The sequence below is a fragment of the Tenrec ecaudatus genome, chromosome 17, assembly GCF_050624435.1.
Source record: "Tenrec ecaudatus isolate mTenEca1 chromosome 17, mTenEca1.hap1, whole genome shotgun sequence".
Classification (NCBI taxonomy): domain Eukaryota; kingdom Metazoa; phylum Chordata; class Mammalia; order Afrosoricida; family Tenrecidae; genus Tenrec; species Tenrec ecaudatus.
The window spans coordinates 53,670,005-53,683,592 of NC_134546.1; the positions used below are offsets into that span (position 1 = coordinate 53,670,005).

General features: G+C 42.3%; 1 protein-coding gene across 9 annotated transcripts in view; it reads right to left on the reverse strand.

Annotated features, from left to right (window-relative positions):
* The window catches only part of PEAK1 (pseudopodium enriched atypical kinase 1), a 293,334-nt gene that overhangs the window by 140,847 nt on the left and 138,899 nt on the right, over positions 1-13,588 (reverse strand). For 2 of the 9 annotated variants that reach the window (XM_075535958.1, XM_075535956.1), the window contains one exon: positions 647-784. The exons of the other annotated variants lie outside the window; for them this stretch is intronic. The gene's annotated coding sequence lies outside the window, so the exon portion shown is untranslated. The remainder of the gene's footprint in view (positions 1-646; positions 785-13,588) is intronic. 9 annotated transcript variants of the gene reach the window in all.

Below are 13,588 nucleotides of genomic sequence, written 5' to 3' on the forward strand. Positions count from 1 at the left end.
GTGCAAAGTCACAGCTGTTTACTAGGACATACCGTCGTGACACAGACCTTGGACTTCTCATATGGCAGGCTTTCTAGGGGCTGGCTCCTAACTACAGGAAGGCTGTAGCTGGGGGCCATTTACGTATAGCCCAGAGCCTGGTTAGGTCCATTTTGAGGTCCCTTGCTCTGTGCTTCTCTCCTGGAATTTCTACCCTCAATATTCAGGAAGAGCTAGCAAAACTTGACTAGGGTTGTGTACTAGACAGTATTAACACCTCCACGATGAATTCCTGAGCTTGACACTGTTTCCTGGTCATGCGGGACAACGTAGCTCTTTGTAGAAAGCACACTCTTAAATATTCAGAGGTGATAGGATGTCATGTCAGCAAGTTAGTCTCAAATGACTCAAGAAGAAGAAGAAGAAGAAGCAAAGAGGAATCAGCTGCTCTATTCTTATAACTCGTTTGCCAGTTTCAAATTATTGAACCAAAAAAAATCAAACAGGTCCACAGCTGCTATTATTTCCAGAATGCTTTCTGTGGTACTCCATCAACACAAATACTGGGAGCAAAATAATTCTGTGGTGGAGTAAATTTGGAGAACGTTACCAATTTTAGCCTTTCTTGACAACTCAAAATATATATTAGCATAGAAAAGATTCGTACCAATCATATAGTAGACATGGTTTCCTTTCCCTCTGGGCTCGATCGTACACTCAGGGCTTGCTATCTGAAAGGTGCTCAAAGACAGAGAGGGAGAGAAGGCCAGCTCTCCACTCTCACACAGTGTGCTCACTTTACAGTCTAGTGGAAAGAGACAAGTAAATAAACGAATTTCAAAAGGTGGCACGTGCTCTACAAGAAATAGAACTGGGTGTTGGAAGAGCGACCAGGCAGGCACAAACACCCTCTTGGATCTTGCACCAGGGAAGGCTCTTCTCCGAGGAGTGACATTCTAGTTGAAACGCAGTGGAATAAAGCAATCAAAGGAGAAGAGTTTTCCAGAACAGGGCAGAAGCTAAGCATGAGCTTCCCGTTCTCAAGAGGAAAAAGCAGCTGGAGGCTTACTGCAGGGGAGTAAGTCACAGGAAAGGAGAGATAAGAGATACGGATTAGAACATAAGGGTATGATAAATGTTTGGGTTTTAGCTGGTGAGGATTTTTGTTTTTCATCAATCAACAAATTTTGTGAGTAAATACCATGCACAATGCCAGTGGGGCTGAGGGTGTAACAGTGAACAATGCAGCTACTGTAGTTGTGATGGACCATTGAAAGCAGAGTAACAGCATTTAAGCGCTGAAAAGGGTCATCTCAGCTATTGTCTAAGAAGGGACTGAGTGGGCGGGCAGGACGGAAGCAGAGAAACCAAGTAAGAATGCATGTGGCAGGCACCGTGGTGGGAAGCAGTGGGCAGCAAGAGATGGCCGGGTTAACTGCATTGAACCTGCCGTTTTCTCAGCACGTGGCCCTGGAACCATGTTTCACAACAGCGCCCGTGACCATTTCATGGACTCTGCACGGCCCATTACAAACACACGAGTAAGACTTTGAGAGAAGCGGGACCAGAGACGTGGCGTTCTGCAATTGCTCACGCCGGAGAAAGGAACAGCACAGCTGCTTGTAAATGCCACTCTGCTTCTAAATTTAGAAAACAAATAATAATTTATAAGAAAAAAATCTCTTGAATATCATACCACCCTGCCCAAATCTGGGAATTAGTCTGATTTAGAGCATATGTATTACTTCCTAAAGAATGCCAAACATGAGATCATAAATTGTTTAAACTAATTAATTTACAAGTTAACTAATAACTAATTCTGCAAGTGGCCTGTAGGTGTTAACTTTCTATCACTTCATGGTTTGTGTCAGACTGAACCTGTTTCAAAATGTCTATTTGAAAGTTTTTTTAATTTTTTATTTATAAAACAAAGCTTTAGTCCCTATATGTGCAAAACCACGTACGTCACGGCTGTTGCTGGTGGCTGTCTTTTGGTCTGGCTGGTGTCCCAACATGTCGCAAAAACATCAGGGAGGTGTGCCAGGTAGGGAAGGATCCTCTGAGTCTAGGGCTATAGACCACTAGTTTTGACTACTGTTATCGAATAATTTCAAATATATATGTAAAGAAGGTAGTAAAATACATGTTTGATTATAGACTATGAATTCTAAAGAATTCATAAAGAATTCTAAAAGAATTTTTGAGATGTGGCTTGAATTAGCTACAAGACATACCAGCAAACAAAATGATACGTTGTGTATATGAATATTGCTTCAGATGAGATATTAGAAAATAGTTATGAGTACTATTTGATAGGACTGATCAGTATGTGAATCTATAACAGTTGAGACATATTTCACGTGCCAAGTGGCTAGCAGGGTTATGTGAATGAGTTACAGACGCCATGGTAATGGAGAAGAGGCTTTAGTCTTAAGAATGTGGACAGGGGAACTCCCAGCATCTTCTAGATGGTGATATCAAGTGGGAGGATGTTATGTTTGTGAATATATCAAGTCAACGCCATTACAAACCCTCCTAAGTTCAGTATGCAGACATATGTGCTACTTCAGGAATGCACGCTAATAAGATAGGCAGATTGAAATTAAAAAAGGAGAAAGGAATGGAGCCTTGTGGTACTTGGTTTTTTTTTTAAGCGAAAGTACCAGTTTCGGAGTAAATAAATTAGATATTAGCTTTAGTTCCCCAACTGGCTAAGGAAATGGTGGCATTATATAAATTCTCAAAGCCCTACAATCTTAGAATTGTAGGATCTTATTTCTTTTCTATAAAATGGTAGGGAATAGTTTAAGTAAAAATATCACTTAGAGAGGAAAACAACTGTTCATTAAGAATCCTACAGCTTATTGGGGAGCTGTTTTAATCATACAGAGCTGGATTTCTCCAACGATGGCCCATAAGCCAAATCTAGCCGACCACCTGTTTATGTATGTATGGCTTGTGAGATAAAAATAGTTATACATTTAAATGGTTGGGGGGAGGGGAAGCAGAGGAAGGAGAATATTTTGTAGCATATCATAACTACATGAAATTAAAATTTTATTGCCCATAGATGAAGTTTCACGACACCACAGTTAGCTTGTGTGTTCCCCCACTGTCCCTGGCCCCTCGGTGCTACTATGGTGAGGTAAGCAATCAGGCAGGGTATGGCTCGCAAGTCCTAAAAAGCACTCTCTGGTCGCTAACAGAGAAAGGGTGCCAATCCCCAATATAGACTATGTTAGATATACTATAAAAATTTATACTCTATAATTATAGAATCTATATTTAAAACACTGGCCCAAATAATTCATTTTCACCATCACCCACTAGAACAGAGTCCATCGTGTTTCTAATGAAATATCAAGTATCGATTTTATATTTAAACTGCCCATCCCACAGCATAGAGGAAATTTTTCCTTCTGGAAAATACGAATTTCCTGATTTATGAAATGAAGGAATCATTCTAAATCATTTCCTTCTAGCTTGTTTTGAATTTAAAATGTGTACTGGCTCCTTTACATTGACATCTAGATGATAGTTCCTAAGAAACCATTGATGACCATCTCTATCAGACTGGAAAAATAGGAAGCAATGTCTAAATGTTAGGAAAAAATAATGCTTGAAGGCTCCAGAGTTTTAAAAAGATGTTAGCATTAAAACTCGCTCTAGAATGACTCAATTTTCACTTCTGGGCACGAGGTGTAGACAGGTCCAGAACAATCCTACCTCTGTAAATAACTAGAACACATTACAAAGTAGAAGAAGAGGCCATTTTCAGACACACACCGTGCAGGACTGTGGTTCCGGAAAAAGGGAAATGACTATGGTGAGCCGTGCCATCACCCAGGCTCTCTGCCAGGAGGCAACTGACCACTGGAGTGCAGGGAGGATGTACCCAAATAGAGCCTGTCGTCGCCAGGTTGTCTAGAGAAACAAATCCAGGGACTCATCTATGTAGAAGAAAGAGCTTTCTATCAAGAAGTACGTATGTATCAGGAAGGCATCCTAGTCCCAACTCAAGTCCGTAGTCCGATGTTAGTCCCGACGTCCCTCCTTCAGACTCACATAGCTGATGCCAAAAGGTGAAACGGGAAGCAGGGAGATCGCATGCCCGCAGGTGGGTGCGGAGTTGCGTGGATCTAAGGAGGGTGGAAACACGGCAGGACACCGGCAGCTGTCAGCGTCGGGGTCTGCATGGGCTGATCCCTTGAGACTGGCAGAGATGCAGCAGGCAGAGAGAGACAGTTACCAGAGTCCCTCCCTCTGATACAAAAGGCGTATGATATCAACGAGATATCAAGGAGGAGGTATCAGGCTATGACTGGTTAACAGGTTTGAATCCACCCTTAGCCAGGAACGTCTAGTTGGCATGATCCCTAACTACCAGAGCCTCACCATCCTGTTGGCTTAAACAGACAAGAGATAATAGTGTAAGGGGGACAAGTGGGAAGCATTTGTGGAACCGGGTCTCGCAGAGGAGGGAGTATACACAGAAATAGTCCCAGTGACATGCAAAGGGGCTTGCTCAGGTGTTTGGCCAGAGAAAACTCTGTGCATGGAGAATAAAATTTCTGAAGGTGAAGCAAGAACTAAGGAAAGAAAGTTATCAGGTAGTTGACAGACGTGTTTGTCAGAGCTAACCCAGGACTATTATCAACATGCTCCATATTAAAAAATGTAAATGAAAGCAGGAATGGAGAACATGTTTATAATTAAAAAATACAATATTTGAAAAAAAGGTTGTCACTGGATAAACAGTCTATACAATGCAGGGAAAAAAAATTAAAAGATTACTGAACTTGAAGAAACAGCAATAAAATATATCTAACATAAAGCTCAGAGAGGAGAAAGAAAAAAACCTAAGACTGAGATGATGCGAAAATATTGTTAAAAAAACTTACATTACATCAGAAATAGTATATTCTTCTGTAGTAGGTTACTGACAATAGACATGGTGGTGATAATGAAGCTACAGTAATCAGGATAGTAATAAAATATATAAATAAAATAGAGAATCTGGAAATAGGAACTACAAATATACGATCAGTTGGTTTTCACTACAGGAGCCTGGGTGGAGTAGCAGGTTAGAGGTCGAGCCGTAGCCAACTGCAAGGTCAGGAGTTTGAAAACCACCACCTGCTCCGTGGTTCTTGCTCTTGTCCAGATTCTCCGTCTTGCAAACGCACAGGGGGGCTCTTCGACCCGGTCCTACAGGGCTGCTATGAGTTAGAATCAACTCCGAGGGCAGCAAGGGGTATTTTCGTTCAATGTGCTATAGAGTTCAAAACGAGATGAGAGTTTAAACAAACGCCGTGAGAACAATGGATAAGCTACATGGAATGAAAGATAACTTTGACCTCTAAAGCTCCCATTTTATGAAAATAAAAATTAACTCAAAAAATGGATCGTAGCTTAAAAGTCAACTTCGGCTAATTAAGATGATGTAACTTGAAAAATAAAAAGGAGGAAAGTGTGTTTACGAGGTGAGGGCAGGCAAAGATTGTAAACTGCAAAGCAGAAAACAATGGAAAAGCAAAAAAGCTTGGTAAACTCTAACAAAACTGAAAACTTCTGTGGCTAAAAAAGACCCCATTGTGAAACTGAAATAGCAAGAAAGCACAGGAAATGATAAAAACCACAGTAAGATACTACTTCATACCCTAAATAGTCAAAGTTAGAAAGATGAACACTTCCCAGTGTCCTTGAGGACACAGTGTTGTGAGCTACATTAAATAAGAGCTGTAGGAGCCCCCAATAAAATGATTTAAAAATAATAAATAAGAAAGTAATTGTTTAGAAAATGATGATGGCAACATATGTACAAATATTCTTAATACAATTGATGTATGGATTGTTATAAGAGCTGTAAAAGCCCCCAATAAAATTAATTTTTTTTAAAGTGCCATTAGCAACATGTGATTTACATAGGAAAAAAATTTCTAAATTCAGCTCCTCATATGTATTAGTGTGGGAAACAAATTTCTCCCAAGTTGTCTCCCCCAAATATATGCCAAACTCAGCTGCTTGCGAATTACTATATACTTGGGCGTCATCAGAAGTAGGTCAGGGGTTATTCTCCCTAAGGGTTATCAGCCATCTAGAGCAAGCAGTCACCACTGTTTATCCCACAATAAGTAGGGCCCACTCCCTTCTGATAAGGATAGTAGTTGATTGTTTCCTTGTAGGAGACCCCAGAGAAGTCAAGCCCACCCAAGGGTGGCCAAGGTTAGGCCTCCATCATGAATCTAGGGTCTGCCCATCTTGTCACATGTATGCCTCTAGGTCCTCCCCTTCCTATCATGTGTGCAGCCCTAGCTCATCCCCTTCCTGTCACGCTCATGCCTATCGTGCATCCCCTTCCTATGATGTGTGTGCCAACTGTACTGCCCCTTCCTGTGCCGTTTAGTTACCTGTAATCACGGCCCCCTAAGGAGATATAACCTTGGTTAGCAATAAACGGGGTCCTCCAGGCTCCGGCAGGATCTCCAGCCGGCTGCTGGGTCTCTGCCCCATCTTGCCTCGATACATGCTGTGCGTGGACCTGGCCGGTAAGATCATGGCCATCCAGTAGGTGAGCATGCTACCATGAAATGTGTCTGACTTATTTGACTCTCTCTTCTAGCTCTCATGCTCTCTATGACTTTATTATATAATATCTTTATGTATCTTAGCTGTACAATTGCACCTATGAAATATAGAACTTGCGATTAGTTAGTTGAGGGGGGCTGGCTCTTTCCCCCACATACTAGCCTTCTACTCTCCAAAGCCCTCTGTGATTAGTGCCCTTTAACAGGTGTACAGAAATGTTTTCTATCAACAGAAAGCTCTGTAGGACAACACTGACTGTAGCGCATCTAAAATGCTCACAAAATGCTGGTGGGAAGGTAATAATGCTCACATAATGCCGATGGGAATATAAGCTTGTACTGCCATTCTAAGTAGTTTGCCATTGTCTTTCCAAGTTTAAATAAAGCTTGCCATACGACTCCGCAGCCCATTCCTAAGTATTTATCCAGCAGGGTTGGTGTCATCAGTGGCTCTGGGCAGCTGGGACTTCCAGCAAGGCCCAGAAGTAATGAGAGGCTCCTCCCCATGCTTCCATGCAGGCTGAATAAGAACTTGAACTTGTACTCGTAAGTGGGAGTAATGAGCAGCACCCTTCTCCCTAGCCAAAGGCGTGTCAAAGGAGGTATGAATACATAGAAAGTTTAAATAAAAGTCAAGAGTCTGATGAACAGAATACCACCAAATGTCCAGGTTTCCAATGAAAAACACACACCGTGCAAAGGGGGGAAAGAAAATCTCAGCTTGAAAGAGAAAAGACAATCAGTAGACACCAGCATGAAATGACACTGACCTTAGCATGATCTCACGAGGATTTTAAAACGCTTCTTTGGGTAATTACTAACACCCTTGAAACGAATACAAGGACTGGAACATCTGGGTAAAGATGTAGAAAGGCTCAGCATAAACATCCAAAAAGAGATTGAAATGGAAGCTACAGAGCTGGAAATGGCAACCATCGAAATAAAGAAGTCAGCAGATGGGCTCAACAGCAGCAGGACAGGGACAAAGAGAGGATCTGTAAGGATACAAATGACTTTTGCCAACGTCCAAGTCCGAAGGCACAGGCAACATCAGATATTTCAGGTGCTGGGAGAAAAGAACTGTCAACTCAGAGATTTACATCAAGCAAAAGCAACCATCAGAAGTAATGTACAGAATGACCAGCATAAATAAGCTTCAGAAATAAGGGCAATCACGGTTTTATATATATGTATGGATAAATATATACACCCGCGCACACACACATATAGATACTCAAGCAAAACTGCTTTGATACTGCTTTTTTTCTGATAAATACAGGCAATTATAGTTTCATTGATCTTAAATATGTAGGCTAACATATTTCTTAACGTGCTACATTTGTTACTATTTTTGATATAAATCAATTAATCTTCATCTTTCTGAAGAGGCACAAAGTGTTTTTCAAGAGAAAAATAAAGTTTTTGTTGTTGCTGTGTGCTTGTGTGTGTCCATATAGGGTGTGGAGTAACCAAGAAAACAACCCGTTCACTTGCTATAGCTGTTACCCTTAGTCTGTAATAAAACTAACTGCCAAATCCGTCAGGCTAACATTAAAAAAGAAAAAAGAAACGTACTTTAACCATTTCTCTATAGTAATGATTCATGAAAAAAATCAAAAGGCTTTATGTATTCCAACCTTGGCTTCTGATTCCCAAGATGATACCAGATGTGCACAGAGACATGTTTTAATAAGAGCAAGACAACCAAGAAGCAAACAGCTAGATCAGGGACTCTAGCCCTCGAGTCAAAATAAAACACTCACACGTCACAGGAAAAAATGCAGTCACTTTTAACACTCCAAGCCCTCAGGTAGAGAAACTAAATTAACCCCACGTGCCAAATTACAGGGGGCCAAAGGGAAGCAAAAGTAGGCTAGTCCCTGGGCGAGGACCTCATGTCTGGTTAAGGGGAGGACTGGTGAAGAGGAAGACCCAATGGGACGGACGGACGGACGCAGAGGCTGCGACAACAGGCTCAAACGCAGCGACAAGGATGAGAATGGCCCGACTGGGCCGGGAGCGCCTCCTTCTGCTGGACGCAGGGGCGCTACGGCCAGACTGGCCAGATGACGCCTGGCAACAAGACACACTCACACGGGCAAGAGGCACTGCTCATAGAACTGTTTCTATCCGGTATTTGAAGTTTCCAGGAAACAATCTCCGGAGTCATTGCAAAACAAAAAGTAAACACCAAGTACTGTGAACGGGCTTCTAATCTTTTCCTGTTAAATTATCAGAGAACGGCAGCGAAGAAGCCTTTCGCACCCACGGGCTGGGAAGGCAAGACACAAAGCTAAGAATAAAAAGCTAGCTGTACCCTGGGCGGTTCAAACACTCTATCTCTGAAGGCCGTGCGGGGTTTGGGATGGGAAGAGAGAAGGAAGGCAGAGAGGGGTGCAGACAGAACACGGGCAGTTGGGCCAGAGAATCTTTCAAGGGATTCTGAAGAAAGACAGGCTTCAAGGAGGGCAGAATGTATTTTTCTTCTCTAATTTAAGCCAAATTTTTTATGGTGCTGATTTTCAAATTTTGTTCTACCCTTCTCTTTCCATTATTATTATTATTATTATTATTATTATTATTATTATCTATCTATATCATCTGAGAGCCTCCCTTGATTTATGAATCCTATTGAACAGATGCAGTTTGTCATATAAACAAAACTGGTAAGACAAGATGTTTGAAAGTCCAGATTTGGATAATCATTGAATTTTTGTGCAAATTCATTATCCCGCCATTTAACCTGAAAGACGGGTTCCTTAAGAGAGAGCAGACACACAAAAGTCAAGAGCCATTTAAACAGGCAACGGGATGGTGGAGCCATTTTGTGTAAAAGCTTAGCTTCTCATAGTTGTTTGTTTTCTGGTTGTCCTACTGAATTAACTGTTTCATGTTCTGCTGAGCTCCTCTAGAATTTACACATGCTTTTGCTAGGAGGTAGTTTCTCCTTGAATTATACTGGGAAGAACAAAGCGATTCACATGTAGATGAGGGTTGTGCAGCATCTACGGTAACGTTCTGTGAAACAGCATGGGATGTGATTTGGACGTTGCGTGAACATAGTGTTAAAACCTCATGGGAACCTGCTTCTGGTTTTCCTCATCACCTCGGCTGTCTCGGCGGGAGCTGCTGACAGAGGCTGGGAGAACAGGAGCCAACAGCACTGGTGGTTGACGGGGTGGGGGCAGGAGAGGAAGCAAGCTGGGGAGTTAGAATGTGCCCAGCCTTGCCTGCCGTTCCACCTTCTTATGTAGAGGAACAGCCAGGCCCCTCAATCAGTGACACTCTATCACCATCCGCCCGAAGCGAAAGCCCGAGTCTGGACCTACCTGTTTGTCACCCATGATTCAGTGCAGCAAGACTATGGCCCTGGGGGTTCTTTCAAATCATTAAGTGGAAATAATGAACAAAACAAGAGGGTCCCCACCCTCCACCATTAAAGCAAAAACCAAAAAACTTTATGAGTCCATGGACACATATATACAGTTAAGACTGTTGCCCAAACCAACATCCAGCATCATTACCATTGATGAATGCAGGTACGCGCTAAGTCAGTGCGCTTCCTTTCGCTCGGAGTCATGGCTGCCCTGATGATGCAGGGCTGAAACCCAAAGGTGTGCACTAGGAATCCGCCAGCCGCTGTGCTAGAGATGCAGTATCCCTTCTGCTCTATACAGATTACAGCTTTGGGAATCCTCTGATGAAGTTCTCCTTTGTCTTATAAGGCAGCCATATGACGAGATCTACTTTCACACCTCAGATATAGTATTAAGTCTATATGTCTATGAGAAAGATGGATTGACAATGATGTTGCCCAGAAAATGAGCTCAAACATAATCATTGTGAGGCCAGGACAGGACTGGTCAATATTTTGCTCTGTTTCACGTGGGTTTGCTAAGCGGTAAACTGACTCCAGGGCACTGGAGAACGCACAGAAAAACAGTTAATATAACTATTATTAAAATGTATGCTTCAAACACTAATGTCAAAGATGAAGAAATTCAATGTTTGGGTGTTTTTTATTCCCCCCCCAATGTCTGCAGTCTGAAATTAATAAAAAAATGCAATCAAGATGCATTGAGAATTTCTGGTGATTAGAATGTACAAGTTGGGGCAACAAAAAAGATAGATTAGCAATGGAAAGACTCATTCATTGCAAATACCGTTTTTCAATGACATAAACAGTGATTATACATGTGTATGTTGCTGAATGGAATACACAGTATTCAAATCTACTACATCTGTGGGCAGAGATGATGGACAAACCCAAGATCATCAGTCTAAACAGGACCAGGGGATGGTCATAGAAAGGACCATCAAGTGCTCATATGCAAGGTCAGGTCGAAGCTGAAGAAAGGTCAAACGAGTCCACAAGAGCCAAAATACGACTTAAAAGTATATCTGAATGCAGAGACCATCTCGAGAATAGATATGATGCACTAAACAGTCATGGCCCAAGGCCAGATTAATTGTGGGGTGACGGTAAAGTCAGCAAACAGAAAGAAAGCAAAAAGTCATTAAAAAGACAGGGAAAAAACAAGAGACAAAAATGGTTGTCAGAAGAGATTCAGAAAGTTGCTCTTGAACATACAATAGATGAGTGAAAGAAATAAATGATTAAATAAGAGAGCTGAACAAAAGATTTCAGCTGGAGAAGACTAAAGTACTGACATGCAGCAAGACCTGGAGTTAGAACATCAGGAAGACATTTGGCATATGTCAAGATAAAGAAATGAGAGCAAAAAGTCAAGCTCAAGTTGAAATACCGGAGGACTCCATGGGTGAAGAATTGAATGGTGAAGGAAGCATCAAAACAGAGTGGAAGGAATATGCAGTCACTGAGTCAAAATAAACTGGCTGATGCTTAATTATGTCATGAGGTAGTATATCACCAAGAACTGATGGTAGTGAAAGAAGTCCAAGCTACATTGAAAGAATTGGTTAAAAAAAAATAACACTGCAGGAACGGATGGAACACCAACAGAAATGTTTCCAGAGATGTACGCAACTCTGGAAGTTCGCAATCATCTATGCCAGGAACTTTGGGAGACAGCTACCCAGGCAACAAACTGAAAGACATCCATACTTGTGCTCATTTCAAGGGGCGACCCAATAGAATGCAGACATGGTTGAATGATATCACTACTGTCACATGGGTTCCGAAGGGGATGTGGAACAACAGTTACCACTACTGATGTCAGATGAATCTTGAGAGAAAGCAAAAATCTGCTTCCTTGACCTTGGACCTGGCAGCCCACCTGAGTTGAAGGACTTCTAGTATAGTAACTGTTCCACCAAAGTGAGTTGAACTGAGCCCTCTGTACTGCTGTTCTCGCTGTATAAACACACACACACACACACACACACAATCTTAAGTGTCCTGGTTTTGTTTCTCTAGGGAACCCTGCCTAACACTGAATGGGAACTTTGGAACCCTTACTGTATATACCTGAGTATCAGCCAACCCAAATATCCGCCGAGGCACACAATTTTACCACAAAAAAACTGCATTAAAAATGTGCTGAAAAACTTGGCTTATACTCAAATATATATGGTAATTGTGTCCATGTGGAGCCTGTACATGGAACCAGAGGCAGGTGTTAGCACAGAACAAGGGGATGATACCACAGAGTTTAAAAAAATCAAGAAACATGTGTGTGTCATATTTATTCAATCTGTATGCTGAGCAAATAACTGGGGAAGCTAAACTAACTGAAGAAGGAGGCATAAGAGTTAGAAGAAAACTCATGTATAACCTGCCATGTGTAGCTGGCACGGCTTTGCTAGATGAAAGAGAAGAAGGCTTGAGGCGCTTGCTGATGAAGGTTAAAGACTACAGCCCCAGTTTGGATATGTTGAGGTCTAAACCTCAACATAACAAAAACTAAAGTCTTCACAATTGAACTAGTATGCAACATACATGGTAAATATTTAAGTTGTCTAAAGATCTGCCCCACCACACACACACGCACGCTCGCGCACACACAATAATCCACAATCAACGCCCATAAAAGCAGCAGTCAAGAAACCAAACCATGGATTTGATTTATCCAAAGCGTTGGCTACATCTGTGGTGAAAGCACTAAATAGCAAAGATGTCCCTGTGAGACCTGAGGTGTGCCAGCCCACGCCATGGTGTTTTCAGTGGCCTCGTATGCATGGGAAAGCTGGTCAGTGCAGAAAGAGGCCAGTGGACGCACGGATGCCTTGACGAACACCGACTATACCGCTGACCGTCCGAAGACCAGCGCAGACGTCTTGGAAGAAGGACAGTCAGCATGCTCGTTCGAAGCAAGGATGGCGACACTCTGTTACTTTTGAAATGTTAGCAGGAAGGGCTGGTCCCCCGTCACCCACGGTGAAGTAAAGGCCAGCTTGAAAGAGGAAACCCACAGTGACCTCAAACATCGCCACGACTGTGAGGGTGCTGCCAGCCGGGCAGTTTGTTGTTCTGACGTCCTCAGAATCAACGAGAGCTGGAACTGACTAGGTGGTATCTAACAACATGTCATTGTGGGCCATTCATTGGTTTCCCCGAGCCTCAGTCTAAGCATCTGCAGACTGGATAGTACCGCCAGTGTGATACAGTTTTTGTGCACCAGATGAGTGAGCGAGTTCATGTAATGGCCCTACAATAGTAGGTGACACCAGTACCAAGCTGTTACCACGTGAGCTCCCATTCCTGGTGACCCATGTCTGTCAGAGTACAGGCAGTTGATCAATATTAGTTCCCTTCTCTAAATTTTAGGAAAATGGAAAATTCTTTCTCCTCTTTGCACTCCTTCAGAAGATGTCCTTACATTGATTATATGGCGGTGCAGCCCTCCACTTCAGTGGTCAGCAGTGGCAAAACTACACCTTAACAACAAGAGGGCGTTGGCACACTGTGAAATCATGGAAGGCTTTGGAGTCCAACAGCTATGAGCTCGAAATCTAGCTTGACTGTCTAAGAAAAGGAGGTTTTGACCTTGGGCAATTTCAGGAACCTCACCAAGTTTCTCATTTTAAAATGAGAATGTTGT